We start from the raw sequence: 12500 nt of genomic DNA on the forward strand, positions 1-12500 counted from the left end.
ACGGGGGACTGTGCCTCACTGCCCTCGCCTTCTTCTAGAAAGCCGTCTTCAACCGAGTCGAGAGAGCCGGGAACTTGTGAGGTGTGCATGTCCTGGTGGGACAAAAAACAAACAAACAAACAAACAAACAAACAAACAAACAAACAAACATACATACATACATACATACATCCTACTATTAAAAAAGTAATAAAGTTAGGGTCCCTTTACAATGTCAGAAGGAGGGAGGCACTAAGGCACCGCCTTCCGCCCCTCGACGCCCTCGCGGTGCCACCTCCTTCTGACAGGAACTTCCTACAGACCAGGTATGAATGATGCCTGACTGGACATACAAAACTCACAAGTTCCTGGCTCTCACGGCTCCTCTGAAGAGGGTTAGTCCAAGAAGGAGGGGCATCGCGAGGGGCGTCGAGGGACGGGGGACTGTGCCTCACTGCCCTCGCCTTCTTCTAGAAAGCCGTCTTCAACCGAGTCGAGAGAGCCGGGAACTTGTGAGGTGTGCATGTCCTGGTGGGACAAAAAACAAACAAACAAACAAACAAACAAACAAACAAACAAACATACATACATACATACATACATACATACATCCTACTATTAAAAAAGTAATAAAGTTAGGGTCCCTTTACAATGTCAGAAGGAGGGAGGCACTAAGGCACCGCCTTCCGCCCCTCGACACCCTCGCGGTGCCACCTCCTTCTGACAGGAACTTCCTACAGACCAGGTATGAATGATGCCTGACTGGACATACAAAACTCACAAGTTCCTGGCTCTCACGGCTCCTCTGAAGAGGGTTAGTCCAAGAAGGAGGGGCATCGCGAGGGGCGTCGAGGGACGGGGGACTGTGCCTCACTGCCCTCGCCTTCTTCTAGAAAGCCGTCTTCAACCGAGTCGAGAGAGCCGGGAACTTGTGAGGTGTGCATGTCCTGGTGGGACAAAAAACAAACAAACAAACAAACAAACAAACATACATACATACATACATACATACATCCTACTATTAAAAAAGTAATAAAGTTAGGGTCCCTTTACAATGTCAGAAGGAGGGAGGCACTAAGGCACCGCCTTCCGCCCCTCGACGCCCTCGCGGTGCCACCTCCTTCTGACAGGAACTTCCTACAGACCAGGTATGAATGATGCCTGACTGGACATACAAAACTCACAAGTTCCTGGCTCTCACGGCTCCTCTGAAGAGGGTTAGTCCAAGAAGGAGGGGCATCGCGAGGGGCGTCGAGGGACGGGGGACTGTGCCTCACTGCCCTCGCCTTCTTCTAGAAAGCCGTCTTCAACCGAGTCGAGAGAGCCGGGAACTTGTGAGGTGTGCATGTCCTGGTGGGACAAAAAACAAACAAACAAACAAACAAACAAACAAACAAACAAACATACATACATACATACATCCTACTATTAAAAAAGTAATAAAGTTAGGGTCCCTTTACAATGTCAGAAGGAGGGAGGCACTAAGGCACCGCCTTCCGCCCCTCGACGCCCTCGCGGTGCCACCTCCTTCTGACAGGAACTTCCTACAGACCAGGTATGAATGATGCCTGACTGGACATACAAAACTCACAAGTTCCTGGCTCTCACGGCTCCTCTGAAGAGGGTTAGTCCAAGAAGGAGGGGCATCGCGAGGGGCGTCGAGGGACGGGGGACTGTGCCTCACTGCCCTCGCCTTCTTCTAGAAAGCCGTCTTCAACAGAGTCGAGAGAGCCGGGAACTTGTGAGGTGTGCATGTCCTGGTGGGACAAAAAAACAAACAAACAAACAAACATACATACATACATCCTACTATTAAAAAAGTAATAAAGTTAGGGTCTCTTTACAATGTCAGAAGGAGGGAGGCACTAAGGCACCGCCTTCCGCCCCTCGACGCCCTCGCGGTGCCACCTCCTTCTGACAGGAACTTCCTACAGACCAGGTATGAATGATGCCTGACTGGACATACAAAACTCACAAGTTCCTGGCTCTCACGGCTCCTCTGAAGAGGGTTAGTCCAAGAAGGAGGGGCATCGCGAGGGGCATCGAGGGACGGGGGACTGTGCCTCACTGCCCTCGCCTTCTTCTAGAAAGCCGTCTTCAACCGAGTCGAGAGAGCCGGGAACTTGTGAGGTGTGCATGTCCTGGTGGGACAAAAAACAAACAAACAAACAAACAAACAAACAAACATACATACATACATCCTACTATTAAAAAAGTAATAAAGTTAGGGTCTCTTTACAATGTCAGAAGGAGGGAGGCACTAAGGCACCGCCTTCCGCCCCTCGACGCCCTCGCGGTGCCACCTCCTGACAGGAACTTCCTACAGACCAGGTATGAATGATGCCTGACTGGACATACAAAACTCACAAGTTCCTGGCTCTCACGGCTCCTCTGAAGAGGGTTAGTCCAAGAAGGAGGGGCATCGCGAGGGGCGTCGAGGGACGGGGGACTGTGCCTCACTGCCCTCGCCTTCTTCTAGAAAGCCGTCTTCAACCGAGTCGAGAGAGCCGGGAACTTGTGAGGTGTGCATGTCCTGGTGGGACAAAAAACAAACAAACAAACAAACAAACAAACAAACAAACAAACAAACAAACAAACAAACAAACAAACAAACATACATACATACATACATACATCCTACTATTAAAAAAGTAATAAAGTTAGGGTCCCTTTACAATGTCAGAAGGAGGGAGGCACTAAGGCACCGCCTTCCGCCCCTCGACGCCCTCGCGGTGCCACCTCCTTCTGACAGGAACTTCCTACAGACCAGGTATGAATGATGCCTGACTGGACATACAAAACTCACAAGTTCCTGGCTCTCACGGCTCCTCTGAAGAGGGTTAGTCCAAGAAGGAGGGGCATCGCGAGGGGCGTCGAGGGACGGGGGACTGTGCCTCACTGCCCTCGCCTTCTTCTAGAAAGCCGTCTTCAACCGAGTCGAGAGAGCCGGGAACTTGTGAGGTGTGCATGTCCTGGTGGGACAAAAAACAAACAAACAAACAAACAAACAAACAAACAAACAAACAAACAAACAAACATACATACATACATCCTACTATTAAAAAAGTAATAAAGTTAGGGTCCCTTTACAATGTCAGAAGGAGGGAGGCACTAAGGCACCGCCTTCCGCCCCTCGACGCCCTCGCGGTGCCACCTCCTTCTGACAGGAACTTCCTACAGACCAGGTATGAATGATGCCTGACTGGACATACAAAACTCACAAGTTCCTGGCTCTCACGGCTCCTCTGAAGAGGGTTAGTCCAAGAAGGAGGGGCATCGCGAGGGGCGTCGAGGGACGGGGGACTGTGCCTCACTGCCCTCGCCTTCTTCTAGAAAGCCGTCTTCAACCGAGTCGAGAGAGCCGGGAACTTGTGAGGTGTGCATGTCCTGGTGGGACAAAAAACAAACAAACAAACAAACAAACAAACAAACAAACAAACAAACATACATACATACATACATACATCCTACTATTAAAAAAGTAATAAAGTTAGGGTCCCTTTACAATGTCAGAAGGAGGGAGGCACTAAGGCACCGCCTTCCGCCCCTCGACGCCCTCGCGGTGCCACCTCCTTCTGACAGGAACTTCCTACAGACCAGGTATGAATGATGCCTGACTGGACATACAAAACTCACAAGTTCCTGGCTCTCACGGCTCCTCTGAAGAGGGTTAGTCCAAGAAGGAGGGGCATCGCGAGGGGCGTCGAGGGACGGGGGACTGTGCCTCACTGCCCTCGCCTTCTTCTAGAAAGCCGTCTTCAACCGAGTCGAGAGAGCCGGGAACTTGTGAGGTGTGCATGTCCTGGTGGGACAAAAAACAAACAAACAAACAAACAAACAAACAAACAAACAAACATACATACATACATACATACATACATACATCCTACTATTAAAAAAGTAATAAAGTTAGGGTCCCTTTACAATGTCAGAAGGAGGGAGGCACTAAGGCACCGCCTTCCGCCCCTCGACACCCTCGCGGTGCCACCTCCTTCTGACAGGAACTTCCTACAGACCAGGTATGAATGATGCCTGACTGGACATACAAAACTCACAAGTTCCTGGCTCTCACGGCTCCTCTGAAGAGGGTTAGTCCAAGAAGGAGGGGCATCGCGAGGGGCGTCGAGGGACGGGGGACTGTGCCTCACTGCCCTCGCCTTCTTCTAGAAAGCCGTCTTCAACCGAGTCGAGAGAGCCGGGAACTTGTGAGGTGTGCATGTCCTGGTGGGACAAAAAACAAACAAACAAACAAACAAACAAACATACATACATACATACATACATACATCCTACTATTAAAAAAGTAATAAAGTTAGGGTCCCTTTACAATGTCAGAAGGAGGGAGGCACTAAGGCACCGCCTTCCGCCCCTCGACGCCCTCGCGGTGCCACCTCCTTCTGACAGGAACTTCCTACAGACCAGGTATGAATGATGCCTGACTGGACATACAAAACTCACAAGTTCCTGGCTCTCACGGCTCCTCTGAAGAGGGTTAGTCCAAGAAGGAGGGGCATCGCGAGGGGCGTCGAGGGACGGGGGACTGTGCCTCACTGCCCTCGCCTTCTTCTAGAAAGCCGTCTTCAACCGAGTCGAGAGAGCCGGGAACTTGTGAGGTGTGCATGTCCTGGTGGGACAAAAAACAAACAAACAAACAAACAAACAAACAAACAAACAAACATACATACATACATACATCCTACTATTAAAAAAGTAATAAAGTTAGGGTCCCTTTACAATGTCAGAAGGAGGGAGGCACTAAGGCACCGCCTTCCGCCCCTCGACGCCCTCGCGGTGCCACCTCCTTCTGACAGGAACTTCCTACAGACCAGGTATGAATGATGCCTGACTGGACATACAAAACTCACAAGTTCCTGGCTCTCACGGCTCCTCTGAAGAGGGTTAGTCCAAGAAGGAGGGGCATCGCGAGGGGCGTCGAGGGACGGGGGACTGTGCCTCACTGCCCTCGCCTTCTTCTAGAAAGCCGTCTTCAACAGAGTCGAGAGAGCCGGGAACTTGTGAGGTGTGCATGTCCTGGTGGGACAAAAAAACAAACAAACAAACAAACATACATACATACATCCTACTATTAAAAAAGTAATAAAGTTAGGGTCTCTTTACAATGTCAGAAGGAGGGAGGCACTAAGGCACCGCCTTCCGCCCCTCGACGCCCTCGCGGTGCCACCTCCTTCTGACAGGAACTTCCTACAGACCAGGTATGAATGATGCCTGACTGGACATACAAAACTCACAAGTTCCTGGCTCTCACGGCTCCTCTGAAGAGGGTTAGTCCAAGAAGGAGGGGCATCGCGAGGGGCATCGAGGGACGGGGGACTGTGCCTCACTGCCCTCGCCTTCTTCTAGAAAGCCGTCTTCAACCGAGTCGAGAGAGCCGGGAACTTGTGAGGTGTGCATGTCCTGGTGGGACAAAAAACAAACAAACAAACAAACAAACAAACAAACATACATACATACATCCTACTATTAAAAAAGTAATAAAGTTAGGGTCTCTTTACAATGTCAGAAGGAGGGAGGCACTAAGGCACCGCCTTCCGCCCCTCGACGCCCTCGCGGTGCCACCTCCTGACAGGAACTTCCTACAGACCAGGTATGAATGATGCCTGACTGGACATACAAAACTCACAAGTTCCTGGCTCTCACGGCTCCTCTGAAGAGGGTTAGTCCAAGAAGGAGGGGCATCGCGAGGGGCGTCGAGGGACGGGGGACTGTGCCTCACTGCCCTCGCCTTCTTCTAGAAAGCCGTCTTCAACCGAGTCGAGAGAGCCGGGAACTTGTGAGGTGTGCATGTCCTGGTGGGACAAAAAACAAACAAACAAACAAACAAACAAACAAACAAACAAACAAACAAACAAACAAACAAACAAACATACATACATACATACATACATCCTACTATTAAAAAAGTAATAAAGTTAGGGTCCCTTTACAATGTCAGAAGGAGGGAGGCACTAAGGCACCGCCTTCCGCCCCTCGACGCCCTTGCAGTGCCACCTCCTTCTGACAGGAACTTCCTACAGACCAGGTATGAATGATGCCTGACTGGACATACAAAACTCACAAGTTCCTGGCTCTCACGGCTCCTCTGAAGAGGGTTAGTCCAAGAAGGAGGGGCATCGCGAGGGGCGTCGAGGGACGGGGGACTGTGCCTCACTGCCCTCGCCTTCTTCTAGAAAGCCGTCTTCAACCGAGTCGAGAGAGCCGGGAACTTGTGAGGTGTGCATGTCCTGGTGGGACAAAAAACAAACAAACAAACAAACAAACAAACAAACAAACAAACAAACATACATACATACATACATACATACATCCTACTATTAAAAAAGTAATAAAGTTAGGGTCCCTTTACAATGTCAGAAGGAGGGAGGCACTAAGGCACCGCCTTCCGCCCCTCGACGCCCTCGCGGTGCCACCTCCTTCTGACAGGAACTTCCTACAGACCAGGTATGAATGATGCCTGACTGGACATACAAAACTCACAAGTTCCTGGCTCTCACGGCTCCTCTGAAGAGGGTTAGTCCAAGAAGGAGGGGCATCGCGAGGGGCGTCGAGGGACGGGGGACTGTGCCTCACTGCCCTCGCCTTCTTCTAGAAAGCCGTCTTCAACCGAGTCGAGAGAGCCGGGAACTTGTGAGGTGTGCATGTCCTGGTGGGACAAAAAACAAACAAACAAACAAACAAACAAACAAACATACATACATACATACATACATACATACATCCTACTATTAAAAAAGTAATAAAGTTAGGGTCCCTTTACAATGTCAGAAGGAGGGAGGCACTAAGGCACCGCCTTCCGCCCCTCGACGCCCTCGCGGTGCCACCTCCTTCTGACAGGAACTTCCTACAGACCAGGTATGAATGATGCCTGACTGGACATACAAAACTCACAAGTTCCTGGCTCTCACGGCTCCTCTGAAGAGGGTTAGTCCAAGAAGGAGGGGCATCGCGAGGGGCGTCGAGGGACGGGGGACTGTGCCTCACTGCCCTCGCCTTCTTCTAGAAAGCCGTCTTCAACCGAGTCGAGAGAGCCAGGAACTTGTGAGGTGTGCATGTCCTGGTGGGACAAAAAACAAACAAACAAACAAACAAACAAACAAACAAACATACATACATACATACATACATACATCCTACTATTAAAAAAGTAATAAAGTTAGGGTCCCTTTACAATGTCAGAAGGAGGGAGGCACTAAGGCACCGCCTTCCGCCCCTCGACGCCCTCGCGGTGCCACCTCCTTCTGACAGGAACTTCCTACAGACCAGGTATGAATGATGCCTGACTGGACATACAAAACTCACAAGTTCCTGGCTCTCACGGCTCCTCTGAAGAGGGTTAGTCCAAGAAGGAGGGGCATCGCGAGGGGCGTCGAGGGACGGGGGACTGTGCCTCACTGCCCTCGCCTTCTTCTAGAAAGCCGTCTTCAACCGAGTCGAGAGAGCCGGGAACTTGTGAGGTGTGCATGTCCTGGTGGGACAAAAAACAAACAAACAAACAAACATACATACATACATCCTACTATTAAAAAAGTAATAAAGTTAGGGTCCCTTTACAATGTCAGAAGGAGGGAGGCACTAAGGCACCGCCTTCCGCCCCTCGACGCCCTCGCGGTGCCACCTCCTTCTGACAGGAACTTCCTACAGACCAGGTATGAATGATGCCTGACTGGACATACAAAACTCACAAGTTCCTGGCTCTCACGGCTCCTCTGAAGAGGGTTAGTCCAAGAAGGAGGGGCATCGCGAGGGGCGTCGAGGGACGGGGGACTGTGCCTCACTGCCCTCGCCTTCTTCTAGAAAGCCGTCTTCAACCGAGTCGAGAGAGCCGGGAACTTGTGAGGTGTGCATGTCCTGGTGGGACAAAAAACAAACAAACAAACAAACAAACAAACAAACAAACATACATACATACATACATCCTACTATTAAAAAAGTAATAAAGTTAGGGTCCCTTTACAATGTCAGAAGGAGGGAGGCACTAAGGCACCGCCTTCCGCCCCTCGACGCCCTCGCGGTGCCACCTCCTTCTGACAGGAACTTCCTACAGACCAGGTATGAATGATGCCTGACTGGACATACAAAACTCACAAGTTCCTGGCTCTCACGGCTCCTCTGAAGAGGGTTAGTCCAAGAAGGAGGGGCATCGCGAGGGGCGTCGAGGGACGGGGGACTGTGCCTCACTGCCCTCGCCTTCTTCTAGAAAGCCGTCTTCAACCGAGTCGAGAGAGCCGGGAACTTGTGAGGTGTGCATGTCCTGGTGGGACAAAAAACCAACAAACAAACAAACAAACAAACAAACATACATACATACATACATCCTTCTATTAAAAAAGTAATAAATTTAGGGTCTCTTTACAATGTCAGAAGGAGGGAGGCACTAAGGCACCGCCTTCCGCCCCTCGACGCCCTCGCGGTGCCACCTCCTTCTGACAGGAACTTCCTACAGACCAGGTATGAATGATGCCTGACTGGACATACAAAACTCACAAGTTCCTGGCCCTCACGGCTCCTCTGAAGAGGGTTAGTCCAAGAAGGAGGGGCATCGCGAGGGGCGTCGAGGGACGGGGGACTGTGCCTCACTGCCCTCGCCTTCTTCTAGAAAGCCGTCTTCAACCGAGTCGAGAGAGCCAGGAACTTGTGAGGTGTGCATGTCCTGGTGGGACAAAAAACAAATAAACAAACAAACAAACAAACAAACAAACATACATACATACATACATACATCCTACTATTAAAAAAGTAATAAAGTTAGGGTCCCTTTACAATGTCAGAAGGAGGGAGGCACTAAGGCACCGCCTTCCGCCCCTCGACGCCCTCGCGGTGCCACCTCCTTCTGACAGGAACTTCCTACAGACCAGGTATGAATGATGCCTGACTGGACATACAAAACTCACAAGTTCCTGGCTCTCACGGCTCCTCTGAAGAGGGTTAGTCCAAGAAGGAGGGGCATCGCGAGGGGCGTCGAGGGACGGGGGACTGTGCCTCACTGCCCTCGCCTTCTTCTAGAAAGCCGTCTTCAACCGAGTCGAGAGAGCCGGGAACTTGTGAGGTGTGCATGTCCTGGTGGGACAAAAAACAAACAAACAAACAAACAAACAAACAAACAAACAAACAAACAAACAAACAAACAAACATACATACATACATACATACATCCTACTATTAAAAAAGTAATAAAGTTAGGGTCCCTTTACAATGTCAGAAGGAGGGAGGCACTAAGGCACCGCCTTCCGCCCCTCGACGCCCTCGCGGTGCCACCTCCTTCTGACAGGAACTTCCTACAGACCAGGTATGAATGATGCCTGACTGGACATACAAAACTCACAAGTTCCTGGCTCTCACGGCTCCTCTGAAGAGGGTTAGTCCAAGAAGGAGGGGCATCGCGAGGGGCGTCGAGGGACGGGGGACTGTGCCTCACTGCCCTCGCCTTCTTCTAGAAAGCCGTCTTCAACCGAGTCGAGAGAGCCGGGAACTTGTGAGGTGTGCATGTCCTGGTGGGACAAAAAACAAACAAACAAACAAACAAACAAACAAACAAACAAACAAACAAACAAACAAACAAACATACATACATACATCCTACTATTAAAAAAGTAATAAAGTTAGGGTCCCTTTACAATGTCAGAAAGAGGGAGGCACTAAGGCACCGCCTTCCGCCCCTCGACGCCCTCGCGGTGCCACCTCCTTCTGACAGGAACTTCCTACAGACCAGGTATGAATGATGCCTGACTGGACATACAAAACTCACAAGTTCCTGGCTCTCACGGCTCCTCTGAAGAGGGTTAGTCCAAGAAGGAGGGGCATCGCGAGGGGCGTCGAGGGACGGGGGACTGTGCCTCACTGCCCTCGCCTTCTTCTAGAAAGCCGTCTTCAACCGAGTCGAGAGAGCCGGGAACTTGTGAGGTGTGCATGTCCTGGTGGGACAAAAAACAAACAAACAAACAAACAAACAAACAAACAAACATACATACATACATACATACATCCTACTATTAAAAAAGTAATAAAGTTAGGGTCCCTTTACAATGTCAGAAGGAGGGAGGCACTAAGGCACCGCCTTCCGCCCCTCGACGCCCTCGCGGTGCCACCTCCTTCTGACAGGAACTTCCTACAGACCAGGTATGAATGATGCCTGACTGGACATACAAAACTCACAAGTTCCTGGCTCTCACGGCTCCTCTGAAGAGGGTTAGTCCAAGAAGGAGGGGCATCGCGAGGGGCGTCGAGGGACGGGGGACTGTGCCTCACTGCCCTCGCCTTCTTCTAGAAAGCCGTCTTCAACCGAGTCGAGAGAGCCGGGAACTTGTGAGGTGTGCATGTCCTGGTGGGACAAAAAACAAACAAACAAACAAACAAACAAACAAACAAACATACATACATACATACATACATACATACATCCTACTATTAAAAAAGTAATAAAGTTAGGGTCCCTTTACAATGTCAGAAGGAGGGAGGCACTAAGGCACCGCCTTCCGCCCCTCGACACCCTCGCGGTGCCACCTCCTTCTGACAGGAACTTCCTACAGACCAGGTATGAATGATGCCTGACTGGACATACAAAACTCACAAGTTCCTGGCTCTCACGGCTCCTCTGAAGAGGGTTAGTCCAAGAAGGAGGGGCATCGCGAGGGGCGTCGAGGGACGGGGGACTGTGCCTCACTGCCCTCGCCTTCTTCTAGAAAGCCGTCTTCAACCGAGTCGAGAGAGCCGGGAACTTGTGAGGTGTGCATGTCCTGGTGGGACAAAAAACAAACAAACAAACAAACAAACAAACATACATACATACATACATACATACATCCTACTATTAAAAAAGTAATAAAGTTAGGGTCCCTTTACAATGTCAGAAGGAGGGAGGCACTAAGGCACCGCCTTCCGCCCCTCGACGCCCTCGCGGTGCCACCTCCTTCTGACAGGAACTTCCTACAGACCAGGTATGAATGATGCCTGACTGGACATACAAAACTCACAAGTTCCTGGCTCTCACGGCTCCTCTGAAGAGGGTTAGTCCAAGAAGGAGGGGCATCGCGAGGGGCGTCGAGGGACGGGGGACTGTGCCTCACTGCCCTCGCCTTCTTCTAGAAAGCCGTCTTCAACCGAGTCGAGAGAGCCGGGAACTTGTGAGGTGTGCATGTCCTGGTGGGACAAAAAACAAACAAACAAACAAACAAACAAACAAACAAACAAACAAACAAACAAACAAACAAACATACATACATACATACATACATCCTACTATTAAAAAAGTAATAAAGTTAGGGTCCCTTTACAATGTCAGAAGGAGGGAGGCACTAAGGCACCGCCTTCCGCCCCTCGACACCCTCGCGGTGCCACCTCCTTCTGACAGGAACTTCCTACAGACCAGGTATGAATGATGCCTGACTGGACATACAAAACTCACAAGTTCCTGGCTCTCACGGCTCCTCTGAAGAGGGTTAGTCCAAGAAGGAGGGGCATCGCGAGGGGCGTCGAGGGACGGGGGACTGTGCCTCACTGCCCTCGCCTTCTTCTAGAAAGCCGTCTTCAACCGAGTCGAGAGAGCCGGGAACTTGTGAGGTGTGCATGTCCTGGTGGGACAAAAAACAAACAAACAAACAAACAAACAAACATACATACATACATACATACATACATCCTACTATTAAAAAAGTAATAAAGTTAGGGTCCCTTTACAATGTCAGAAGGAGGGAGGCACTAAGACACCGCCTTCCGCCCCTCGACGCCCTCGCGGTGCCACCTCCTTCTGACAGGAACTTCCTACAGACCAGGTATGAATGATGCCTGACTGGACATACAAAACTCACAAGTTCCTGGCTCTCACGGCTCCTCTGAAGAGGGTTAGTCCAAGAAGGAGGGGCATCGCGAGGGGCGTCGAGGGACGGGGGACTGTGCCTCACTGCCCTCGCCTTCTTCTAGAAAGCCGTCTTCAACCGAGTCGAGAGAGCCGGGAACTTGTGAGGTGTGCATGTCCTGGTGGGACAAAAAACAAACAAACAAACAAACAAACAAACAAACAAACAAACAAACAAACATACATACATACATACATACATCCTACTATTAAAAAAGTAATAAAGTTAGGGTCCCTTTACAATGTCAGAAGGAGGGAGGCACTAAGGCACCGCCTTCTGCCCCTCGACGCCCTCGCGGTGCCATCTCCTTCTGACAGGAACTTCCTACAGACCAGGTATGAATGATGCCTGACTGGACATACAAAACTCACAAGTTCCTGGCTCTCACGGCTCCTCTGAAGAGGGTTAGTCCAAGAAGGAGGGGCATCGCGAGGGGCGTCGAGGGACGGGGGACTGTGCCTCACTGCCCTCGCCTTCTTCTAGAAAGCCGTCTTCAACCGAGTCGAGAGAGCCGGGAACTTGTGAGGTGTGCATGTCCTGGTGGGACAAAAAACAAACAAACAAACAAACAAACAAACAAACATACATACATACATACATACATCCTACTATTAAAAAAGTAATAAAGTTAGGGTCCCTTTACAATGTCAG

Source organism: Rhamphochromis longiceps, linkage group LG10, assembly GCF_057381845.1.
Source record: "Rhamphochromis longiceps isolate RC_006_pf linkage group LG10, R_longiceps_female_GT1.1, whole genome shotgun sequence".
NCBI classification, from domain to species: domain Eukaryota; kingdom Metazoa; phylum Chordata; class Actinopteri; order Cichliformes; family Cichlidae; genus Rhamphochromis; species Rhamphochromis longiceps.